Genomic DNA, 16787 nt, shown 5'->3' with positions numbered 1-16787 from the left:
CCCGCCTCGGCCTCCCAAAGTGCTGGGATTACAAGCGTGAGCCACCGCGCCCGGCCTTGTGCTTCTTTTTTTAAATAAATTTTCTGGCTGTGTCCCCATGTTGTTTTTCTTTTGTATGTTAAGATCAGCTTGCAAGTTCTAAAAAAAAGCATGTTAGTATTTTGATTGTGATAAAATTGTAGTTATACACTAATTTAGGAAGCATTATGATCCTTAAAATGGGGAGTGTATCTGTAAAAATATAACTTTTTCTTTATTTAAAGCTTTATTGGTTTTCAGCAAAGATTTCTTCCTGTGGGTTTTTTTTTCATATGTCTTACACATTTTCTTTTTAAGTTTATTTCTAGATGTTTTCTTAATATAAATTAAAAATGAAATATTTTCTGTATTTTTCTGCTCATTTTATATATTGATTATTTTATATCAGTTTTGAAGCACCTTTTAGTTACACCTAGTTTATACAGAAGGACACATAGGCGTTTTGTTCCTGATCTCTTGCGTACTTGAAAAATTCTATCTGCTGTCTTTACACTTGAAAGAAAATGTGAGTCACGCATTATTTTCTAGTACTGAATATGGAGGAACCATCAGTTTTCCCCACGGGTGAATTTTTGTGTGTGGGAGATAAGGAATGCTGAATTTCATTGAATTCTTTTATTATTCTTGAAGTCTGAAAACTTCATTGGGCTATATCTCAGAGCTGGTTTTTCTGTATCACTATTTTTTCTGAGCTATAATATGCCATTTTAATCTGTATAAATTCTAGATTTCTGTTATTTATTTAATGGTAATTTTCTTTTCAGGTATTTTTGAATTTTTTTGTTCTAGTTGTCCTGTTCTTACTTTTTCCTAACTCTGATTCAAAATTTGTTCTCTTTAGTCTGTCTTCTACTGGCATACCAGTAATTTACTGTCTAATTACTTTTATCTCACAATTTGATAATATTTTTATATGTATGTTTTTATTTCAAGCCAGTCCTCCATGTCTTTATGTTTTTCAATTAGTGTCTATTCTAATATTTTGCTATTTCGAATGTTGACGGCTTTACTTCTTTCTTCAGCTTTTCTCCTGAACTTTTCTTGCTCACTATCCACTAACTATCTTGCTGTATTTTCTCTTCCTTATTCTTTCTTTTTAAACTTCTTTTTTGAAATCTTTCTTCAAAAGCGTACATTTCCTTCTACTTAGTTGATGATGTCCATTGCAAAGTGAAATTTGCTTGTTTGGTGTCATTTTTGGAAAGTTGTTCTTTATATTTGTGTTTGATCAGTTTCTTTTCTCCTTTTCTGTAGTTGTGTAAGTAGAGGTCCCATGCTGGTTTGTTTCTGATAATCAGTCACCCTTCAATGGGTGCCAATCCACGTGGGAGGGCTATTTACTAGAGAATAACTTTAGCAAGGGTGGGAGGCAGGGAGGTGGGCTGGTTGGCAGCTTCCATTCAGGTGCTTGGCCTCACAATGTCTTCCCACTCAATACGCTGCCTCCTTTGCCTGGGAATACCTCTATGCTGCTTTTGGTGTGGTCCTTTTAGGGTAAAAATAAGAAAAGCCCTTTACATTAAAAATGCTCTATGTAGTGATTTATCTTATTTGAGCTAGCTTTGATCAAGAGCTGCAAATCTGTTGTCACTTGTTTGCTCTCCTCTTCCTGCCACACTTCCAGTTAACCATGCACTGCCTTCTTCTCTGTTCCTTCTGCCATCCTGCAATGTGGAAAGGACTAAACGTTATTTCAGAATGGCCAGACTGGGAGGACAGAGGATGAAGAATCTGGGCCTCCCCTAGGGTGGAGCAGGCAGGAGGGGATAGTTAGAACTGCAGATGCTGAGGGAAGACTCAGCAAAAGCCTGGTGTCCAAGAAGTGAGACAGAATTAGGATGTAGTTCAAGCAAGAGCAGCAATCGGAGTCAAAATATGGTGTGTGTGTGTGTGTGTGTGTGTGCACATTTGTATGCATCGAATATGTAGGGATTGAGGGGGCAATGTCACTCCATTTGGGCAGATCCCCACAGCCATAAATGGGGGTCAAAAACAGGCAGGAAGGCAGGCGCCATCAGAGCAGAGTCTTGCTCCAGCAGCCTGTGGTTTGAGGATGGGGCTCGCTTTTCCAAATATTTGCTGACCAGGAGATGCAGGACAGCACAGACTTGAGTGTTAGACACACATCTGGGTTTCAATTTCAGCTTCAGAAATTATTTATTATATGACTTTGGACAAATTCCTTAACTGCTCAACATTTTGGTTTTCTTAACTGTAAATTGGGGATAATTGTGTCTGTCTCATAGAGTTGTTGTGGGGCCAGAGATGAAACATGAAAACTGTCGAAGTGCCCGGCCTGGCAGGTTACAGGAGCTCAATAAAAAATAGTTGTTTTTAGTATTAATGACTCAATTGAATGATGATGATAAATATCCTGGTCTCCAGCCTCTCCCCACTCCAAGCCAGCCTCTACGATCTGCCAGTGTTCCCACTACACTCAGACCTTGCCATGTCAGTTGCTACCGCACAACCTGTCCCCACATGTTGAGATGTCCCTGCCTCCCTTTCCAGCCTCACCACCTACCACCCACCTTTTTTTCTCTTTCACATGAAACTTCCTTTATTTCTAGAGTCTGTAAAATACTTTCAACTCACCTGGTTCTTATGTATGATGTGCCTTCTGCCTAAATGCCCTTTGCTTTTTTCCACGGGATCCCCCTCTGCTCCACTATCTGTGGAGTTAGACATACACCTGGGTTTGAATTCCAGCTTCAGAAATGATCACTCCCTACCCAGTATCACACACACGCACATGCACATGCACGCTCACTGGCCACCTCCTGCCCAAAGCCTTTCCTGTGCCCTGAGACAGACTTAGAGGTACTCTCTTGTGTCTGTAGTACTTTGCACGTGTCCTTATCACAGCAACATTTTGGAACATTGAGAAGCAATGCTAATTTCTTTATTAATTGTTCATTCAGTGGATCTATGACTTATGGAGAACACCCAATATGGTCAGAACTCTGCTTAGGTACTTTCACAGATGTCTTATTTATTTCCACAGTAATTCTCTCAGCTACACAGTTCTCTCTAGTTTTCAACTCATGACACAGGGGCTCAGAGGGATTAAGTACCTTGTTCAAGATTACCCGATCAATAAGTGGTGAATCCAGATTCTGTCTGATTCCAAAGCCCATGCTTCAGCCAGCATCGGAGAAGAATGAGATGAGCAATGTTACCAAAGAGAGATATTCAGATTTCAGACAGAAGGGAAAAAAATCAATATTCATTAGTCTGCCCTGGTTCAGGTCCATATATGATTCTTGTTATGCTTTTTGAAAATGAATCCCAGACAAATACAATCATGCCGTTGGTTTGCAATGATTGGAAGGAGAATTGAGAATGCACTTACTCATGCCTGAGCCTGTCCAGATCCATTTCTTTCTTAGGAAGTGTTAAAGCCAAATGTGTCTAATGTCCCAGCTATCCTGGCGCTGTCCTGCACGGTCCTGTCTCTGCCTGTGCTGTAGAAAATGCAGACTGTCCACATCCATATGGAATCGTTTCTGCTATACTTTCCTACTGGTGCATTATTAAAACACCTGCTGTGGTGGAACTTACTCAGTGAATGGGGCCATCCATTCCTTCAGTCCTCCATTCACTCCGTGATTTTATTTTATTTTATTATTTTATTTTATTTTTGAGATGGAATCTCATTCACTCTATCGCCCAGGCTAGAGTGCAGTGGTGCAATCTCAGCTCACTGCAACCTCTGCCTCCTGGGTGCAAGCAATCCTCCTGCCTTGGCCTCCTGAGTAGATGAGATTATAGATGCCCACCACACCTGGCTAATTTTTATATTTTTAGTGGAGACAGAGTTTCACTATGTTGGCCAGGCTGGTCTTGAAGTCTTGACCTCAAGTGATCCACCTGCCTTGGCCTCCCAAAGTGCTGGGATTACTGGCGTGAGCCACCGTGCCTGGCCCTCAATCTATGATATTTGTTGAGCACCTACTATGTGCTGAGCATCACAGGCTGCTCAGAACCTCTGCCAAGGGGATGCAGGAATGCGCTCCTGGTACCTTTGGTCTGTAAAGCACATAAACAGACTCTCAAGTAAATCTCTCCCTTCTCTGAGGCTGACTTGTCTGGGTGTCTTATGCTATTGTCTCCTTCACCTGGGGGCACTGATGACATTATTACCTAGATGACTGTAACATTTGCCAAATTATCTGTCTCCTAGAACCTTTCCCTGTGGAGACACCACATTTATATTCAGGACAATGTATAATAAACTCATACAAAGGACTTCTTGTTTTTAATAGCAGAATGGACCCACCAGCTGTCCTACTTTATAGGTTAAAACTGAACCTTTTTTTTTTTCCATGAGAACAGAAATAAGCTATTATTATTAACAGGTGCAGTTGCAGTCAGAGGAAGATGGGGTTTTGTTCAGTGAAGGTCCCTTTCATTCTGATGTGCATGTTAATGGGCTTAGATCTACAAAAATGGGCCTGGAGGTTGTGAATAGGAGCTGGAGAGAACTGAATTGCTCTTCATAGTAGAATGAGAAAAAAATTTGAGTTCCTAAGTGGGGTAAAAACGGGATGGGAAGAGAAAGAGATTGTAGAGACTGAGGGAAGGGAGAGAGAAGACAGAAGCATGAAAAGAAGGCAGAGTTGTTCAATGGGATTAAATTGGCTCATAAAATCTCCCCAGAGGTGAGTGGCCAAAAGCACTCACAAATAGGGATGTCTAATGTTCAATGTATGAGTTCATTATACACTGTCCTGAATATAAAACTTGTTTGCCCTGTTGTGATGCAAACCATGATGACATCCATCTTCCTTGAAACTTGAGTGAACTTTCTTATACAAAAAAATGCCTTGTGTGACTGGCTTTATGAGCTGAAACAGAGAAAGGGACAGAGTTTCAGTCTGTGAGTCATTGTGATGTGTTTTAGGGTCCCCATATGCATGACGGTGAGATAAACTAGAAACCAAGCCAGTTTGGCAGGCTGCCATTTTAGAATTGGATTTGCCATTCTAAGTCACATAAAAGTAAGGTGGCAACTGGACAGACACTCAAAGACAGTAGGTGAGCCAGAGGGGTATCTGAGGGAAGAGAGTTCAAGCAAAGAGAACTGCAAGGACAAAGGTCCTGAGGGGTGGGGCTCAGAGGGCAGCAGAGGGAGTACAAACCATATTGTGGAGAAGAGAGGGGTCTCTATTTCCAGAGAAACAGCCTGGAGGGGAGAGTGCAGCCTGGTGCCTGGCTCATATCTCAGGTGGCAGGAAGGGCCATGTGTTGGATGGTTTTCGTTCCCCAGTCAGAGAAGCCACGTTATCTGAGTGTCCGTAGCAAATCCTGAAGGCTGAAAATCACTTTGTTCTTCCCGAAAATGCTGTTGAATTTTCCTCAGTGCACTATTAGCACTTAAGTGTATGCAGTGTTATTACTCTGTGAGTCATTAACCATGGGAGCTGCCTCCTTAGCAGAGCCACTAAACAATTGTTGACAAAAGGCATTCGTATCAGCTCATACTTGGGCAGTTATCCTCATTCTTCGGATTGCACGGCACAGACAAAGGGTTGGTTTTGAAACCCACACTACCATCCTTCTCCTCTAAATCCACAGCCCACTTCTGCTTAAGTTTCTTTCCTGAAGGTCAAATTGCACAGATCATGAAATTAGACATCACTTCACTCTTGCGAGGGGAGATAACCCTATATGACATATGACCGCCTGTCCAGGGAGAAGTTCAGAGAATCCCACCCAGCCTCCCTCCCGTGGCTGTAGGTGCCATGGCTTATATGCAGGGTGGGCTGACTGTTACCGAATCAGGGCCTGCCTGCAGGTGCTGGCTTCTCGCTGATGAATGTGGATCTTAGGCTCATCCCTAAAAATATGTTGATTCTGGCTCTATTCAGAGCCAAAGCATATCTAGATAACTTGAATCGATCCCTTCCAGACTTGAATCTGAAATTGCCTCAAGGAGAACTTGCTAGAAGGAGATGGTTCTCTGTCCCAGGGATTAATGATGATTCCACCTGTGTCATAAACTAAACAACAAATATCTTTCTCCAGGTGAAATATTCCATCTCTCTTTTTCTAGGAGTGTATGGTGTTGCACAGCCTTCTTCCCCCAGCCCTCAATCCACCCTGGGCTAGAGGGATAATGCCCAGTTACCTCATCTTCCCCCACCACCCCACAAACTCCCCATATTCCACCTCTCCCTCATCCCTACCTGGACATACTCAAAAGGACCCTTCTTCTCCCCAGATAACTAAATGTGATGTTGCATTTGGTCCTCTAACAAGAAAGAAACTAAAGAGTAAAACAACTCAGTTATTTTATTTCTCTCTCTCTCTCTCTCTCTCTCTCTCTCTCTGTCTCTGTCTCTCTTGGGCCATTGTTTTGAGCTTCGCTTTTGTTGACTCCCTTTCTTCCATGTATTCCTTAAATATTGGTTTCCTGAAGTTCATCGCTGGTCCCATTTCCTCACTGGTGGTCTTGCCTATACTCATGATTTCAAGGAATGGGTAATAAGCTGAGGCTTTCAAATATGTCTTCCACACAGACCTACCTCTTTGGCTTTTGTACATCTAACTCCTTGTTGGAAATCTCTGCTTCAGCTTCTGAACAGCATCTCAAACTGAATGTGACTAATGTGGAATCCATAATTTCTCCCACCCTAAGCCGATCCCTCCTCGTGGTTACCATAAGTCTGTCCAGTCGACCAGGCCACGCGCCAGCCTCCCTGCATTTGGTCAGCTGGCCGCTGAGCCCCGCCTCCACCTGCAGTGTCCAGTGTCATGTTCTCTCCCATCTCCTCCTCTTGTGTCTCACTCTGTCTGGGCACTATTCCGACAGTCTTCTCACTGGTCTGCCTGCTTCCAGCATGGCCCTCTCAAATGTCCTCAACGCCATAGGCAGATCTGTTTCTATTAGTTCTTTACTTCAAACATTGATGGTTCTGCTTTGTCTTAGAGCACAATCCTCTCTCCACACTCACTTTCGGTGGCCCCTCTCCCTGTACCTCAATTGGGCTCCTGCTGCACGAACACTCAGGCCTTGGCCCCAGCCTCAGGATCCCATGTTGGCAAATTCCTATTCATCTTTCAAGACCCGAGTCCCCTTCTGGGAATCTTCTCTAATTTTTCCCACCCCACCTTAACCAAGGCGGGTTAGTTACCCTTGGACCTGTTCCCAAGCCAGGGTCTCTTCCCTCTCTTGTGAGTCTTTCTGGCCCTCTGAAGTCATACAGTCCCAGAATTTTTGTTGTTGTTGGGTTGTCTAAACCAATCAGCTCATTCTGTAGATATTGAGAGTAAAACCAGACGTGAAGTGACTGGTATGAGGTTACACAGCTAGAAGCGGCAGAGCTGGGACTTGAACCAGGCAGGTCTCCTGGCTCCTGATATGGTAAGTGTGAATGGCTGGGAACTGTTATACTATTATAACTCCAGAGACCAGCAATAGGACATTGTCCAGTCCGATCACACTGGCAGTTTCCCTTAGACACATCATGGGAGAAATCAGACAGGCAGAAATCAGTCCGGAGTGCTCCTTCCCATGTAGCTAAAACCCAAAGAGTTTCACCCTGCAGACTGGGTTAAATCCTTCTATGTGCTCTGTTACAACTAAATTTTTCTTCTGTAATAATTCCCATATTTGCATAATTATTTGCTTACTATCTGTTTTCTCTACTAAATGAAAAACTACATGAGGATGGGAAGCCACGTTAATCTCACTGCTGGCTAGATACTTGTATAGTGCCAAACACGGTTCACACATCAATGTTTGGCAAATGAATGATGGATGGACATTCTTTAAAAATATCAAGTCACTCCCCTCTTGCTGTATGCCTATTAACTTGTGTGTATCTTCAGTCTCGGTCCATTTGCATATGATCATTAGGGGCCAAGAGAAAGAAAAAAAGGTCCTATGCTGACTAGAGAGAGAACTTTTCTCTATGGATTTAACTTTTACTACATGAGTAATGCACACTTGTAGAAAAATTTTAAAATATAAATAAGTAAAAAGAAGAAAATGGAAATCACTTGTAATCCCACCACTATTACTATTTAGTTACAAAGTCTCTCAAACTTTTTTCTTAAAAACTTAAAAAAATGTAAATCATTCTCTACATAATGTTTTGCAACTTGATTTTTTCACTTAACAATGTACTGTGAACATATTTCAACATCATGTAATATAATCTCCAGCATATTTTTAATGACTTCATTGAATATCATTAAACTGAATAAATGATGTATTTAACCAATTCCTTATTGGTGAACATTTGTATTTTTCTAGTTTTTTTAAACCATAGTATGGACCATGTCGTAGCAAACTGTCTTGTAACTAAACCTCTGTGCTTATCTATCATTATTTCCTTAGAATAAATTCCTAGAAATTGAATGACTAGATCAAAGAACATGCGTGTTTCAAACTTTTTAAAAACACATTGTCAAATTGGCCCCAAAAGTTTTAGGAATGCATATTCCCTCCAGCAGGGTATGATGGGAGTCTTGGAGAGAAATATTTAATCTAGAGTCCTTCCCCTGGCTCACCTACTTGTCAGTGAGATTGGCTGGACCATTCCGTCCTTTTACTGTCTTCAACCAAATAGGTGCAGTGCTAGTTCTCAGCCATTTATCCTTGCATGCCTCTCTCTTTCTGTCTTCCCGAAGAGATTTCAATTATATTCAAATGGTTGCACATATATTGGAGGTCCTATTTAATGAACAAACTCAGTGTGCCGATGTCTCTTCAACCCAGGTGTCTCGCCCTTCCCCTCACTGGAAGGAAGCCCCACAATTTCATCAGCAAACAACATATATTCACATCTTCCAACATATCAAAGTTTAATATCCAACCTAGGAAAATGAAAGTTGCCGTCTTTAGAGGAATGGGAGGAAATCTTTTCATAAGGGCAAGGGGTGGTTACTGGTATAGGCAACACCTTTCACTGAAGGTTCAGCACTGAAAGAAGCTGCAGAGTCTTTGCAGGTAAATATTTCCTCTCAAAATGTAGCAAACTTCCTTTGCTTAATATATAATTTAGCACTTACTCTGCGAAATTCTTTGCCTATAGTACATCAGTCCCCACAACAAATATCAAAAGTAAATATTATTTCATTTTACATATGAAGAAAATGAGGTTTAGAGTGATTCATTCATCATTGAAGAATATCTACCGAGTGCATATCGTTGCATTTAGAAACATGGAAGTTATTAGTGGTCTTATTAAGAATGCTTTCATTGGAGCAAACCCCTGATTTGAATGTATTCAAGAAAAAGTTGAGAGAAACTAGAGATAGTGACTATTGCATAGAGTGCTCTTTCAAAGAGTTTTGCTACAAAGGGAAAAGGAGAAATGGGGGATATAGCTGCAGAGGAAAGTGGAGTCAAAAAGATTTTTAGTAAAACGGAATAACAGCATGCTAGTATGGGAACGGTTTGAATATAGAAAAAAAAATCCTATGATGCAGGAGAGAAAGAAGTGGCAAGGCTTGCTTAGCTGAGAGCAGAGTATGTTCATCCACATTAACAGAAATGAGATATAGGGAGATGGGTAGAGGCGGAAGTGGGAGTTTGTGGAAATTCTCTCTTCATTTTTCTCAGGAAAGCAGGAAGCAAAGCCAGTAATTGAGAGGGAGAGTGGGGGTGGGGGGTTTAAGAGTACAGAGGACTTATGAGATCCTCAGCTAGGAAAATGAGACAGTGAACTGGCTAGGGAGGCAGAGTGGTTGCCAGGCAGCAGAAGGCACAGCTGAAGATGGTGGTCATAAACTTAATGAGACTAGTCAGTGAGATTATGTGTTTTTCTCCAAACATATCTAACTGTACAGGCTCAGGTGAGGAAGAGACAAAGAGGTGGACACAACTAGGTTTGTCATTTAGCCAAGCAAATATGCCAAAGGAGAGGGACAAGGAAATTAAAAATACACTAAAGAGAAGAATTACTGAATGGCCATGGAATTTTTAAATGAATAATGAATAAAAAGAGGCCATGCAAGAGATAAGGGATGGTGAAACACTTGTATAGATCAATAGAACAAGATCTTGGTAGAAGTCAAAGTGTTGTAGAACTACTGGTGGTGGCAGGGAATTGGCAGTAGTGAGAGAATGGGATAGTTGAAACTGTGAAATGGAAGTCAATAATGTTTCTCAAGGTCATACAATGTTATGTTGCAAAGCTGGGAGTCAAACTAAAATCTCTCTAATCAAAGAGCCCACCCCAATATTTAAGCAGTACACTCAGGACAGAGTGAGAGATGCCTTAGTTCACAGAGGCACAGGTGGCTTTTGTGGTATCATTCATGCAAATGAGACCTCATGGCTTTCTGTGGCAAATATTTATAGCACCGCATGAGAATGGTAATGTAAAATTTATTCTCCCTTTCTCCTCCCCCTCCTACTTCTTACAGAAATAGTAACTGGTTCAGATGGGCTGGGCTGGTTCCATGGAGAGCATATGTTTGCTGATGAGGAGAAACAGACAAAGCCAGCTAATGTGAAAACGTGGGGTCCCTTATGAGTTCGGGGTTTAAATATCAGTTTCTGGTGTTTGTGCTTGTGTGGGTTTCTCCATGAAACTGATCATTATCTTTCTAGCTTGAGATCTCCCCTGGGGGTGCTTGGTAAGGGCACCCACCCTCTTTAGATACTAACCATTCTCTAACAGCAAAACCACGGACAGGTCTTGTGGTGTTATATGTGGGGCAGAGTTAAATACAAAACAGACACTGAGGCACATTGAAATCGTGAAGCTGACGACAGCCCAGGAATGCTGAGATTGAGGCCCAGTCTCCTGTGTGACTGCTGACTGTAAGAATGTTAACTCTAAATTTCCTGAATGTTGTCAGATCACAGCAGGGAGTCATGCATCCTCCCTGTAACATTCTCTCTCTCTGTGTCCATCTCTCTCTCTGTTCTCTTTCACAGATGCGTGTGCGCGCACACACACACACACACAATCATAAAGCCTTGAGGAATGTGTTCAGGATTTATGCAAGCTGTGTGCCTGGAGACCACGTACTCTGTGAGAAAAATAAAATCTCTAATCCTGAGAGATGATAATTTAGATTAGAACCATTAAAAGGAAAGCCATAGGATGTACTCTTACTGTGAATCTTGGATATTTCTGAATTGCCACCTTTCAAATGATGATATAATTTGGTCAGTGCTACTTCTTTCTGCCTGGTTTTCTTGAGTGACTTAAGCAAAGGGCCAACTGTGTGTTTTCCAGCACAGAGCCTGGCACATGGAAACTGCTTAAACAAATGCTATTGGATAAACTTAATGGTGGCTTAAGGTCATTACTCAGGGGTGGTTGGTGATCTTAGACTCCCCTATAAGTTCCATCAATCTCCTCTTCAAGTCGCTCCAACCGAGTTTTTTAAAATATGAGTTTGAATGTAACCATAGCATCCAAGAGAATTTTCTGAGAAAAAAAACAAAAAAAACAACAACAAAAAAACCCCCCAAAAAAAACCACCTCCACCTTGCCCCGAGCAGATTGTCATCCCGAAAACCCCCACATACAGAATGCTGGAGCTGGCCCCATCTCTCTTATGACCATTCCTTCCTCCCTACTAGGTAATGATGGCTTGCCTGAGATAATCCACACTAGTGTACAGGAGTGATGAGTCTTACACCTAATAGCTCTATGACATCTTGGGGGCAAGTTTCTTAACCTTACTGGCACCTAGGTTTCCTTATCTGCAGAAAGGAATAAGAATATCAACATCCTATAGTGGTTTTCACGAATTATTATAATGGATACGTAGTACTCAATGAGAGGCTATAAGCAATATCCCTCATATGAAATATAGGTCCAATGGTAATTCTGGATGAATGTTGCCTCTTTCAAGGAAAATATTTTCATCGTATCAGGGACCTAGTGATTGTAACAGACTCATAGTGATTTCCAGGAGGGAAATATCTGCTTTAATTGAGGGTGCTAACAACATAGTGATAGTGGGAGTGAAAGTTTTAATGATGGTTTTTAAGTGAAGCTCTTCTTTCACACTATATTGAGACTGATCATTTCTGGTGGGGTTTCAGTGAGTGGAACTTTCTGTGAGCCTCAGAGCCATAACCAGTGGGGTCTGCACAAAGAGGGGCTTGCCCTTCATTGAGGTTACTGGCTCCGTGCCTTCCTGAGCAATACACGATACCCCCATTGGGAAGGCAGTCCTGATATGTCCAGAGCACCTCTTGCCAACAGGAGGCCCCTCCACCCTGGGATAAGCAGAGAGAAGAACCTATGCTTTCTTTAGACATGCACAGCATCCTTATTCCAGAGGTTGTTGCTCAGTGACATATCAGACCAGAACTCCCTGATCAGGCACCAGGCTGTAAGCAGACTTGTCGTTTGAAAAAGTTATGCAGGTGATTCTGGCATGTTTTCTCACTATAGTTCCCCTGCCCACAACTTCACTGACACTCACATCTTCCATACCACTTGAGAATCAATGTTCTATAGTTGACCTGTGAACTACATGGACTGAACGCACAGGTCCACTAATACGTGGATTTTCCTCCATCTCTGCCACCCCTGAGACAGCAAGACCAGCCCCTTCTCTACCTCAGCCTACTCAATGTGAAGGTGACAAGAATGAAAACATTTATGATGATCCACTTCCACTTAATGAATAGTAAATATATTTTCTCCTGTGACTTTTCTTAGTAACATTTTATTTTCTCTAGCTTATTTTATTGTAAGAATACAGTATAAAATACATATGACATGCTACCTACTAAATATGGGTTAACCTACTGTTTATGTTGTCAACAAGGCTCTTGGTCAAAAGAAGTCTAGTAGTATTTAAGTAGTAGTTAAATTAGTAGTAGTAAGTCAAAAGTTATATGCGGATTTTCAACTGTGTGGTGGGCCAGTGCCCATAACCCCTATGTTGTTCAAGGGTCACCTGTTTTATTTGGCTCTATTCTAAATGGGCACACTCTTCTTGGACAATTGTACACAATAATAATCAACAGTGTCATCAATGTGGATTGACTTTGTATGCTTTCTCTTGAGTAACTGAATCTGAATATAATTGCTATGTATTTAATAATTTTCTGTGCTATTATAGTTTAAGCATAATAAAATCACAATAAGAAGGTTTCCCCAAAGAGAAAATCAGTTTGGCAAAAAATTCCATAAGCCAAGGGTCAATATCGAACATTATGGCTACCCAGGGCTTGAAGTGGCATTATGTCTAGCCCAGCTTGTTGCCATTTAGAGTCTTTCCCTGGTCAGGAAAACATACTGGACCTAAAAAAAAAAAAAAAAAAAAAATCCCTTCTTAGACACCTAATGTTCAAGGAATTAGTGGTTTCCCACCCCATTTAACTTGTTTCTACATATCATCATCTAGAATGTTCTTTTATGAACCCCCAATTCCACCTGTAATGATAAACTGAGGCAAAGAGGGAGGAGAGAAAGGCAGGAAGAGAAATGTGGAGCAAATATACAATGCTTAAGCACTTATGGTGTGCCAAACAGCAAAGAATGAGTAATGGGACTCATCAAGAACCTACTGTCTACAGGCAGGTTATAAGTACTGGCAATATTGCCCTTATTTCTTAGGAGATTATAGTCAGTTTTCATCGGGTAACTGAGTGCCGCCAGTTGTCATAGCAGCAGGATTGGATCAATTAGTAATTGAAAATCAATGTAAATAATTACATAACATAATTTTCTGCTATTCTAGTGAAAAAAATTACTATAAACATATCACTATGCTTGGACATTAGGAGGGATTCTCACCAAAGGAAACATTGGCATGACTGAAGCATTCATATGCACTGGGCTCATGTTTGAGTCACATCCAATCCTCATATGACTCACCATTGTTAGCAATCAAAAAATGAAGGCAGCCTACTCACATCTGGATTCTGATCATGGGCTCACTATGGAAAGTGCTTAAATGTCCTCGCTTTGGAATAAAGAAATACAAGCCAAGAATAAGGGGACGAAGGCCCATTGTCAGCTTCAAAAGACACCCTTAGTATCCTTACAATTCTTTTGCTTTGGACAGTTTGGATGATACATCCTTTTACTCAGGAACTAGAAGTGAGCAGCAGGAAGTGAAGGCCTATTTGGGGGACTTTAGGACTTGCTCCAGAGGATGAGCAATTATCATGAGGGAGAGAAAGTTTGTTTTGCTGGTCAGCAAATACCAAGTGCTTCCTCTCTATTCTGTGGGACAAAATCATCATTGTACCTTTCCTTGGAAGCGTGTTGTGGCTGGTACTGCTGGTACCCTTCACATATCCCCCTGGGTCTTACATTTCAGTGCTTATAGCACTAATTTACAATTTGGGGCACGTTTGCCTGAGAGCTTTCTCTGACTTCTAGAGACAATCTGCGCACAGCCATGGAAGACTAGAAATGCTGATTTGCTACTTCTGAGAGCCATCAACGAATAGCTGATGGAAATGGCAAATGAATTTTCCTACTTTCTTGCCCCTTGCTGGGGTGACTCTGAGGCTCCTACTTTACACTATCTCCTACAATCCTCCAGGAGGATGAAGCTTCAGGTGACCACGGCAGTTACTTGCTTGACATTACATTCTTTATGGTTGCCTTCTCTTCTCCAGCTCTACTGCGTTTCCCTGCCAGTGTTTCCTGGGTTCACTCCCCGAATAAACTACTTGCAGTTGAATCCTTCTTTCAAGGTCTACTTTTGAAGAAACCCAGACTAAGACTTATCATACTTTTTCTTTTCTCATCATGCATTTTCTTACTTGGTCTAACCAGAAGCTTAGATAATTAAGATCTCTTGATCCTTGATCTCTTGATCTTGATAAACCAGTGTTGAAAATCTAAACACTCACAGAAATGCAGCAAGTTACATAAATGGGAGAAGTGAGCTGGATAGATACCATGCTAACCAGATGGTACATACTCTGTCTCAAGGAGCCAGCTGCAACTCAGCCCCAGCCAATTGTTGCCACATGGAAAAGTGGGCCCAATGTGGTCACATCGAGTTTCTCATGAGAAGACCAAAATCTAGATTTTTGTGTAGAATCTCTTAATATGTAAATATTGGCCACAAATTCAGATGCTTTTATAACACTGAGCTGGCCAAATAAAACACATCTGTGAGCCATATTTGGCCCAGGGGCCACGGTTTGCAATCTCTATTACAGAAATGCAACCCTTAGCAGGAAATTCACAGATAACATTTAAAGTAACAAGGGTTGCAGCACTTAAAATGGATTTTCACAGCCATTATCACATCTCTTTTAACAGAACCCATCCTCAGCCCACCCACAAATGGCTGTATCCAGCACTACATATCTGCTCAAAAAACAAAAGCGACCCAAGTGGAAAGAGAAAGCTAATCATGGGCTTGGCATCTGATTGTGGTCTGGCTTAATACAATATTCTTAGAGCCAACTGGAAAGGAAACCACCACCCAAATCCGTCACGACGTGTGCTATCACAGTGAGTTTAAATTGGGTGGAAATGTTGTGAGTTTAATAAAATAGAACTGCTGAGATGTACATATATATCTGGGTTTAGCGGATAGCTTTTCCAAGGGCACTGTGATGTCAAATATGTTTGGCAGGTTCAATTCTCTTAGCACCCACATTTGCACTGTTTGTAAGATGGGGGTGATTGGAAGCACATGTGCTAATAGTAACTATGCATAATGTATGAAATTAAGGAAGTGTGGAAGTTTCACTCATGGTCCTAAGCTAACCCTTTCCAGTTGTGTGGGGAGAGAGGAGCAGAGAGTCACATCGTTTTTCTTCTTCTTTTAGGAAACAACTTGAAGCTTTTGGCCTACCTTTCATTTTGCCTGTAGAAACCAAAATGCACAAATAAAAATTAAGACCCTGGAATCCGAACTCCACCAGTAGGAAAGATCAGTATCAAGTGGTGCTTTTAGGTTGGGTGCAGTGGCTCACATCTGTAATCCCATCACTTTGGGAGTCCAAGATGGGCAGATCACTTGATGCCAGGAGTCTGAGACCAGCCTGTCCAACATGGTGAAAGCCTGTCCCTACTAAAACTACAAAAATTAGCTGTGTGTGGTGGTGCATGCCTGTATTCCTAGCTACTCAGGAGGCTGAGGTGGGAGAATCGCTTGAACTCAGGGGGCGGAGGTTGCAGTGAGCCGAGATCGCAACACTGCACTGCAGCCTGGATGACAGAGCGAGACTCTCAAAAAAAAAAAAAAAAGTGGTGCTTTTAGTTCTATGTGTCTACCAGCCACACCCATATGTAGGAAGGAATAAGTTCTAGAGACCTAATGTACAGCATGGGGAGCATAGTAATAAATATGTCATATACTTGAAATTTGTGGAGAGAATAGATTTAAATGTTCTCACATGCACAAGTGGTAACAAGGTGAGGTGATGAATATATAAAATTTCAATTTGTCAATTATATTTTAATAAAGCTGTTGGAAAAAACAAAATGGAACCCAATGATATGCTATTGATTTAGAAAATAACTATTTTGAGAGAAAAGGGCTATTATCACAATAACTGAGCAGTGCTCTTCAAAAGTGTCAAGGTCATAAAAAACAAGGAAAGACTAAGAAACTGTCACGGGTTGGAGAACACTAAGGAGGCATGACAAGTAAATGCAGTATGGGATCCTGAATTGGATCATGGAATTGTAAATGGACCTTAGTAGAAAAATACGGTGAAATCTTAATAAAGTCTATAGTTTAGACATTAGTATTGTACTGGGGTTACTTAGTTCTGATAATTGTCCTATGGTTACATAGGATGTTACCATAAGAAGAAGCTGAGTGAAAGATATATTGGAACTATC

At 41.3% G+C, this 16787-nt stretch overlaps 1 long non-coding RNA gene across 1 annotated transcript in view; it reads left to right on the top strand.

Moving 5' to 3' along the window:
* LOC131380689 (uncharacterized) overlaps positions 1–15847 on the top strand; it is a 46654-nt gene extending 30807 nt beyond the window's left edge. Inside the window, exons 3-4 of the long non-coding RNA XR_009208782.1 lie at positions 15252–15446; positions 15767–15847. This is a non-coding gene — a long non-coding RNA (uncharacterized LOC131380689). The remainder of the gene's footprint in view (positions 1–15251; positions 15447–15766) is intronic.
* The last annotated feature ends 940 nt before the right edge of the window (positions 15848–16787 follow it).

The sequence above is a fragment of the Hylobates moloch genome, unplaced genomic scaffold, assembly GCF_009828535.3.
Source record: "Hylobates moloch isolate HMO894 unplaced genomic scaffold, HMol_V3 SCAFFOLD_11, whole genome shotgun sequence".
Classification (NCBI taxonomy): domain Eukaryota; kingdom Metazoa; phylum Chordata; class Mammalia; order Primates; family Hylobatidae; genus Hylobates; species Hylobates moloch.
Note: the sequence above shows the minus strand (reverse complement) of the source record. Positions and strands in the feature narration are given on the sequence as shown.